The following is a 10,004-nucleotide window of genomic DNA, read 5'->3' as shown; positions in this document are numbered from 1 at the left end:
TTCAAATCTAAATATTTCTTGGGCAAGAAGTTATTTGGTCAAAAGTTTTATTTGTTTTTATTTTACCAAAAGATTGTCCACTTTAATATGATTGTGTTGAATATGTAAATCTGGACGACCTTGTACTCTTATTTTTATTCTTGTTTTGTTTTTGTTTTATGGTTTTTGACGTTCGAATCACGAAAACCTTAATATGTATATGTATATGGAATTACATATATATAAATGCCAACATAATTTAATATAAAGATTTTTCTTAAAAATCCTCAAAAATATGTGAAAATCCTAAGTGACAGAGAAATTTGATTGTCTTTAGAACAATTAGTTAATAGATTATTTCTATTAAATTAAGATATGTAGATTTGATCCAAGGGATTGCGGTAATTTAAAAACGCACCCAAAGTTGAGTATCACGACGCCCCACTTTTATTGTTTTATTAACTGTTTTCGGGGTAAAGAACACGACTTTAATAAGAATGAATATACGTTTCCGTATAAAACATGATTTCAAGTAAATGTATTTTAGTGAGAATTCACTAAAACATCATTTCACCATCTCATATATTGTTTTCAAAGGAAAAACATGTTATTAAAAGCTAAGTATATGTTTTCATATAAAATATGCTTTTAAATTATATAAAAATGTATTTTCATCGAGAATACGATTTTTAGAGTATCATAATATATTTATGAACTCAATGATATATATCTTAAACTGTTTTCAAGAAGAAAAACAAGTTTAAAAAGTATCCAACTGGTTTCGGGGAGGAAACTAGGTAAATTGACGACGTTATGGGTATAACGATCGTAAAGATTTAAAAATAGATTTTTAAATCTAAGTTGAGACAAATCAGTCAAGATCCCAAGTGTGCAAGGAATGGTATAAGCTTGCAAGGTAGGGGGATACTGGGATTTGTACAACGCCAAATATTAAATTGTTATACAGTAGTTTATAGTAATAGTGTATTGAGGCAGGCATTAGATGCATCAAAGCTATTTTAATCGTTAAGTATTGTATGCGTGGAATCTGTAATAGATTTATTGGGTTGACATCCCGTCGTGATCGGTCGCTCCGATCTACATAGCGACGAATTGGAATTCTTGACTGTCTAGTATGGATTAATCCCTCGATCGTTTATATAGCTCGTAATGTCTTGCAAACTTACGAAACCGAAGAAATAACGAAAATTTTAATATTTAAAATGAATCGTGGAATATAATTTCAATGTGGGGAATGGGGTGCATACCGATTTCCGACAATATCATTAAAATCATGAGTATAAGTTTTCATCGGAAACAGGCTTGCGGAGCTATTTCGGACCTTCCATGACATTTTTACATGAAATAGGGTGCATTCCAATTTAAAATCATATTATAATGACATTATTTTTATTAAAATGAATGTCTTATTTTTAAACATATGAAAATGTTTTAATATGTAAATGTTTATAGACCATTAAGGGTCAAATAAGGAAGTTTTACTTAAATAAAAAACGTGTTCTACAGGTACATGAGTTCGGCTTCGGAGAATTTTGGCTAGTGTTGTCATGTGGTAGTATGATGCTTGTGTAACAAAACTATGTTGGACACTTTTTAAATTATGGGACCATGTTTGTAATAAGACCCGTAAGGGTCAAACTACTATGACTTGCTTGTGATGATGTGGTAATCTTAAAAACTATGTTTTTAAAATAACAAAATGTCCAAATTAACTAAGCATCGACCACTAAGACTTATATGGGTACCAACCTCCGTCACCGTCACGTTTGTATTTCCGCTGCGACGTTTTTGGGGTGTGACAAGTGCACCCATCGTTGACGTAGTATAGTGATGATAAGATACCAAGGTCGTCCAAGGACATAAGAGCTTTTAATACCGGTTTATCATCAACGTCTAATCGACCCAAATTTTGAGAAAAAGAGTTTTAAACATGTAAAATAATAAGATAAATAAAAGAAACAAATAACAAGAAAGAATTACTTGGCTCCGACTCATCTTTTATGTATTCTTTGATGATTTCCGCACTTTGGGTTTTTTAAGAGATTATCTTAGTTATAGTGGCACGTCCCTCTTTTGGAGGCAACGCTACCCTCGGCCATATTGGTCTGAGTCCGCAGGGATACAGTCCCGCAAGGCTGGATTATTAGAAGATAATTAAGTAAGTTATTAATGCAAAAAGTGGCATGTCCCTCTTTTGGAGGCAACGCTACCCTCGGCCATATTGGTCTGAGTCAGCAGGGATATAGTCCCACAAGGCCGGTTTAAAGTTTTAATAGTAGTTTGTTTATAAGGGATTATAAGTCGTTTTTACTTCCCCCGATTTGATGCTATCTGCCTCAAGGGAAGTCCTAATAAGCTTGAATCAGGTCCTTGCAGGATCTATACACTGAACGAGGTAATAACTTTACCCAAACCACCCTTCTAACCCCCTTCTAGGAAGTTAACGCGCTTTATATAGACTGTAAAGACACGAATGAGTGAATCAACAAAACATGAAGAATGATAGAACAAAAATTCACATATAAAAAACTAGTTATTAAAGTCATTAATACATACCCAATTAAAAAGTGACCAAAGGTTGGAAATCAAAAGTAATACACAAAAGATTTTGTCTTCACAAAGTGATGTAAGAGATTAGCCAAGCATGGCTATAGTTTGACAAAAGCTCTTACTATCGATCTTGGATCTCGAGACTAATCTAACTCTAACTAAAGTGGTGGAAGATGATGGTATTGTGGTAGCGGAAGTGAGAGAAATGGTTTGCCAAGGGATGGTTTGTAAGTGAGTCAAGTACCTCTATTTATAGTTGGAAACAGGAGACTCACACGACCCCGTGCTTGGTGGGCACGGCCCCGTGTCCTTCATTTTCTTTGTCTTCATTTAATGCTCTATCAGCTCTTCTGCACACATAGCCTCGTGTGTCAACGACACGACCCCGTGTCTTTTGTACTTGTTGTACGAACCCAGATTTACGAATCTGAGAGTTGACCACGGCCCGTGTTGAGGTGACACGACCCCGTGTCCCTTGTCGTTTTTTGTTTGTCTTTATTCTCTACGGAATCTTGACTAGGGCACGGCCCATGCTTGGTAGGCACGGCCCCGTGTTGGTCTTCTGACTTGTTTTTATTCTTGGGGTGAAGCTTGGAGGGTCGGTATAGTGTGTCAACTTCCTTTCTTTATCTTTTATGTTGGTTTTTGTCATTAATAAAGGGATGGAGAAGAATTCTTACATGAAAATGGCAGCAGTGAAAATCTGGACGTCACAGAACTGTAATTGCGGCATGTGTGCGTTGATTAATACGTTTCATTAATATAAATGAATTTATATACGTAATTTGGTGAAGGGTGTCGTAACCCTTAATTTTGTTGAATTGCTACCTAATAAAAAGAAACGGTGAGGTTGCACCGACTCGGTGTTGAACGGAACTTTTAGTTGGTTTTTGTATAATATAGAGTAGGAGTTGGGTAGAAAGTGGGTTTTTCCTAGAAAGTCTAGGAAGCAATCAGAATGCGACATGTGGCATTGAAGATTTTTAACTAGAAGGGCAATTGTGTACTTTCACACTCTATTCTTATTTTTGGAATTTATCTTCATTAACTAACTATCCATGTCCATATTTTGTAACCTTTTTCCTCCATGATTTTCTGAATAATTTGTTTTCGAAATCTAAACTAATCGCATATTCCATTGTTCAGAAGATTACTGGAAATTATCAGCATGTTCTTGATGCTGTGTTTTAACAGTTTATCGGGATAAAGTCAATTTTTTTGTAGATCCCATAATATAAAGATGGTAAAACACAACGTATGAATCTGCTTGCTGTTAAAACACAACTGTATGAATCTTAATGCTAAAACACAACTGTATGAATCTGCTTGTTGTTAAAACACAACTGTATGAATCTGAATGCTAAAACACAACTGTATGAATCTGCTTGCTGTTAAAACACAATTGTATGAATCTGAATGCTAAAACACAACTGTATGAATCTGCTTGCTGTTAAAACACAATTGTATGAATCTGAATGCTAAAACACAACTGTATGAATCTGCTTGCTGTTAAAACACAACTGTATGAATCTGAATGTTAAAACACAACTGTATGAATCTGCTTGCTGTTAAAACACAACTGTATGAATCTGCTTGCTATTAAAACACAACTGTATGAATCTGAATGCTAAAACACAACTGTATGAATCTGCTTGCTGCTAAAACACAATTGTATTAATTTGCTTTCTGTTAAACCACATCGTCAAGAAAATGGAGATCATACGAACAGTATTTGAATGGTGATGATGAACTCGGAGATGGTGGAGATGGAGAAGTGTTTTAATTTGATCCGGTGCTCTCCATCCTTTCTAAAGTTATCTTCTTCCATGATTGTAGTTATTTTTGGTAGGGATTGGGGTTTCTAAGATGGGTTTGGAGAGAGAGAGAGGGAAAATCGCGTGAAATTAGGGACTGGGTTTGACTGACGGTTATCTAATTGATTTAAAACACGATATATTGACAAAATTGCCCCTAGTCTTTTAAAACAATGAATTAAATAAACTAAAAAATTACAAGATTGCCATTCACTTCATCTTAACCATTAAACACACCCATTGGATGGCCTAGATCGCTTCCTAGACTTTCTAGGAAAAACACACTTTTTAGCAGGATCCCTACTCATATAATATAATATAATAATTATAAATAAAGGGTAAACTGAAATAGTGTGAGTAAAATGAACTAAAGGGTATAACTTTTAAACAAATGACACACAACCCAAGTTGTTAATTGTATAAGGGTATAATTTGTTCCTTTTGTTTATTTGAGCTTATTTTATACTGAAAATCAAAAGTAAACAAAGAAACGCACTTTTTCCAACATTAGTACTGAAAATGGTTGTTTTTATACCGTATTTGATACAATTTATATGTTATATTTTGTGCATATCACCTAGTTTCGGACAAGTATCAAAAAGGTATATTTTCAACAAAGTATGAGAAACGTATATTTTTACAAACCGATCTTAAAAATACATATTTTTAAGGAACGTCAAAGATATATTTTCCCAAGATTATATTCTGAAAAAACTTGTAAAGGACTAAGTGTGGAAATACTCCAAGAAATACAAGTATATATGTATACATATACGTACACCATAACACACTTAGTAGAATACAAGGTTATAAGTATTATACATGTATATATGTATACGTACAAATACGACATAAGTACATATTTAAGAAGTATAGGAATAAGTGTGTGTGTGTGTGTATACTTGGGTACACGTATATGTACAAATACACAATGAACACATGAATTGGAAAAGTATACAAACAAGTACACATACATGTATAGACATATACAACCTATGTTAAAATATTCTTTTTAGCAAACGTCGACAAGTAAGAGTATATTTATTTTAAGAATATATCTTGTGTTAACAAATGAATTAGTAAAAACATGACATATGATATAGGAATATATTTTGGGATATATATATATATAGGGGACCGTTAAAATGAAAACCACCCCTAGTTGTAACCACTTTCTAGCCACTAGATCAATAAGATGGATGGATGAGATTAAAAGTAAATAAAATTAATATTAAATACATAGTCAACCCTGGCATCATTGGTAGGTAAGGCTTGTGCCTCCGCCCTCTTCGATACATAGTCAACCGCGACCAGGATGTACTTATTACCTCGTGAGGGGGGAAATGGTCCCATGAAGTCTATCCCCCAGATATCAAAGACTTCACAAACCTGAATCCAGTTCTGAGGCATTTCATCACGTGCCGATATATTTGTCGCCCTCTGGCAAGCATCGCACGCTCTAATGTAACACCTCGAATTTTTGTGTCCAATAATGTGTTAACACGTGTCATTTGTTTACACGTGGCATTGATATTAAATAAAGGATTAATATTGACAAACCTTGAAAGTATATAAATTCGAGGGTTATAAATGTCAAACAAGGGTAAATATACTATATAGTAACCCTAAATGGTGCTTGTACCTTCAAACGAATAAATCATGGATCGTACAGAAGCGAAACGCGAAAGAAAGTGAGAGATTACAAGCTACAGGGGTTAACCGTGTCAACATGTTTAATTATACCTCTGAGTGACCCTTTGACGTTCCCAAGGCTTTGTAATGGTATTGTACACTCACTAAAATATAATATATAAATTTCGCGAAGTTTCGTTATGAAACGAGAAAGTTACGATCGAATTCGTAGGAGAAGGGTTAAAAGCGTCAATAATGAAAGTTAAGGCTTTCTGAATAATTAATAAACTAACCGGGGATTTAATAACGCGGGTAAATATCACGAGGTCCCTAGTTGTAATTAACCGAGGGCCAAACCGCAAAGTTACCCCTTCAATCCCGAAAGGTCAGGTAAATCATTACGAAAGATTTCGTTATTAATTACCAGATTTTGTCATCATTACAAAAGATTCAAAAATTCTGAAATTTTAACCTCTCGCGGCCCGAGTGAGGTTTTGGCCTAAGTTGAGGCGGGCCGCGAGCCACCTCAGATACGCGCCTGATATTTGAATCTCAGGCGACCCGCATTAAACATGCATGGAACTCCCATGCGGGCCGCGTGGGACGCCCAGATGCAGAAACTTTGTATTTTCTTGCCTTTTGAGCATTATGAACGACCAAGAACCAATAAATGAAGCATGGGCGCCCCCTACTCGACCCATAACACTTAGGGACACCTGCCCATCATCCATACTCAGTTGTAGAATGAGTTGTGATGATCTAAAGGCCTCTTGAACACTATAAATAGCCACATTGTGAGCATATGTTCACCACACCTCAAACACTTCTATCTGATCATTCCAAGAGCTCTAAAGTGTTCCTCTGTGTTCTTAAGTCTTGCCTTAAACTTCTGTAAGTGGTTTAACCCTTTGTGGTTTCATATTTCCATAGTTATAGCTTGAAAGTCAATCCGTCGTAACTATCGGTTGACTTCGCGATAACTCACAGATGGTTCAGTCTTATGACGAATCAAAGATAGTTATGAGTTGGTATTTATGTGGGTAACAAACCCCTAAAAGGGTTCCCTCTGATCACCACTCTAACTATGTCAAATATCGAGTCAAACGCGCACTTAAAAAGTCAACAGAAAGTCATTTTGCCGTTTTCTACATAATCTGTAATGTATACGTTATGAAACCTGTTTTGATGTTCATAAAACATAATATTAAGCATATAAACTTGTTTGCGCTCGTTTGAATCGACCATTTGCTATATTGACCTGGTTCGGAGACGAATGTCGCAAAAGTTTGACTTTTGCATTGACTTCAGTTCTGACCCGTTTTAGTGAGGTATAGATATACCTTAGGACTCTCTTAGGACCAGGTTACATGATGGTATAAACCTCTGTGATCGGTTCATGAGTTATCCGAGTCTTTTGCGCATTTCCGTTAATCGCCTAAAAGTTGACCGTAACGCCATTTTGAAAATAAAACGAGTATTTCGGACACGTGAACGGACCAGAACCTTGATTATTAAATTATAAGCATGTCCTTAAAGTTTCACGTCAATCCGAGGTCTAGAATGAGAGTTATGCTAAATAGCGCAATTAAAGTAAACTTTTGTAATAAACGGCGCAATTAGCATAACGCCTATCTAAACCAAGATTTCGTCACCAAAACTTTTACCCACTGAATTAAAATAATATTTTGGGAATTTTAAAGATTTTTAATAATTTTTACCTCGCTCATAACCTGCGGTTATGGCTACGGTTCGGTAAATACCGAATATGCCCTTTTTGGCCAAAACATGAGTTCTACAAGGTCTTTTGACCCGATTCCAGTTGCTACTGATTTTAAATAATAAATAAAGTATTTTAGACTTTATAAACTGTTCGGAAAACTCAGATTTCCTGTAGAACTCGAAAAGCCCTTTAAAAGTCTTTAAAATGACCGAAAAACCCCTACGGGGCGTAATATTAACTTAAACTCGTTACGGGCATCACGGGAGGTACCCTACTGATACCACAACCTCTTTAAGGCATATTGACTCAGGAAATAAGCGTAAGACTCTCATGGTTAACCGTTTCGCCTATTGCGCGCACGGTTCGGCTTATGAAACTAGTTTTCATAAATTAGCCGATACGGGTCAAATTATATTATTTGAACCCCAAAATCCAGAGTGTGAACCTTGAACCCATATAAAACAAGTCTCTGAACTTGTTTGGGGCAGAATCACATTCCATTCTCGGTTTTCGCCTTTCACGCGATTAAACCATATTTATATTCCGGAACCAACCGGTCTAGGCTACGGCCAATATAAAGAACCGTTAGGATTCTAAGAGGTTAATTAAAACCTTCGTTCCAGATTAGGAGCCCAGTAAAAGCTATCGGTGATTTAATCAAACTAAGGAATAATACTTGCAAAGGTAAATACTTTAACTTATTTCCCCTATATGGGCTTGGGTTACGGTATATTAATACCGCTTGATTGAGCATTATATTTTTCTATCGCTTAGGTGGTTAATTAAATAATATGATTGGCTCATTTAAACAGTTTTGTTTCTTAAAAGCCTTTGGGGGGTTTAATGACCGTTGTCCCGGATATCCTTGGCATCATTTTACGAAATGGCCACGACCATCGACATCCCGGTGTAGGCGTACACCCGGTATATATTGTTGACATTAAATTAAAAGACGTAGCCGTTGGTTTTTATACTACGGTTTTACGCAATGTGGTGTGTCTATAAATCTTTAACCCGGCACGACCCGGGCTACTGAACGCATAAAAGAACATGTAAAACGTTCACAAGATTTTAATAATTTTCCCAAGTTATAAAAGAGTTTGTGCCTTGTGCATTAAATCAATTTTAAATAAACATTTTCAAATGTGTCAGTTGAATGTATTTACCAGTGTAAACTGACGTATTTTCCCCAAAAAGATTAAGTGCAGGTACTATACGAAATTGGCTGGTATAAGCTTCCTAAGCATCATGAATAGTCTCGCAAACTCGATGCCGTATCTGAATGAACAATATTTATTTATTTTGATCCGCTGTGGATACATTCGACTTCTGTAATACATTTGATATTACAACCAGAGGTTGAAGTATATATTATCTTTAAAGATTCCACTGTGCATTTATATAATTGTGTGGTTTGACTATATTGTTGCCAACATCGTCACGGTAATCCCCCACCGGGCCCACCGGTGAGACACGTGGAAATCGGGGTGTGACAGGTTGGTATCAGAGCCAACATTGAGTAAATTAAACACTATCCTAATGTGTTTAATCTCAATGACACAATTGCACATACTTGAGTCTAGACAAGAACTTAGGACAAATTCGAATTGCTATTCCAATTTTGTCTTTTCTTTTATTATTGGAAATTTAAAGTTTTATAAAGCAGGAAAAATGCCGCCCGTAATATTCCGAGGAAGAGGAAGGGGAAGAAGAGGCAGAGGAGATATCGTGACACATCACGATCACGAAGCTGGACCGTCAGGAACAAGACCTCCTTCAATGACAAGGAGCGAAGAACCACAACGACGAAGAGATCTCTACGAACCTGCGAGGCATTCCACCTCGCACAGCTCGACGCCGTCAAACCGGCACTCATTCGGGCCAAACTCAGAAAATGATCCCAACAACCCACAACCTTCCTTCATACCTCTACAACGTTCGGTATCGCACCGAAATTACGGCGACCCTACTCCATACTTCATAGGTCAGTTTAATCCGGCTGACTACATACAGGAACCTTCAGGCTTTGTTCCATTAGGGCCACAAGATCACTTCTCCGAAGACCATATGGATGAAGATACTGATCCAACTGAACCTGCTCGTGGTACGCCCACGCATCCGATAGAAGTCTCTGATGGGTCATCCTTCCATGGCACACCCTATCAGGGACCAGACAGTTTCCAAGCGTTGTTTGACCGACATGAGTGGTACTACACGCCACCTCAACAGACATCACAACAACCGCGACATCCACAGGATCCCTCTGAGGATTCACGCTTTGTGGCAGT

This window comes from Helianthus annuus, chromosome 2, assembly GCF_002127325.2.
Source record: "Helianthus annuus cultivar XRQ/B chromosome 2, HanXRQr2.0-SUNRISE, whole genome shotgun sequence".
Lineage (NCBI taxonomy): Eukaryota > Viridiplantae > Streptophyta > Magnoliopsida > Asterales > Asteraceae > Helianthus > Helianthus annuus.
This window is presented reverse-complemented; position numbering follows the sequence as displayed.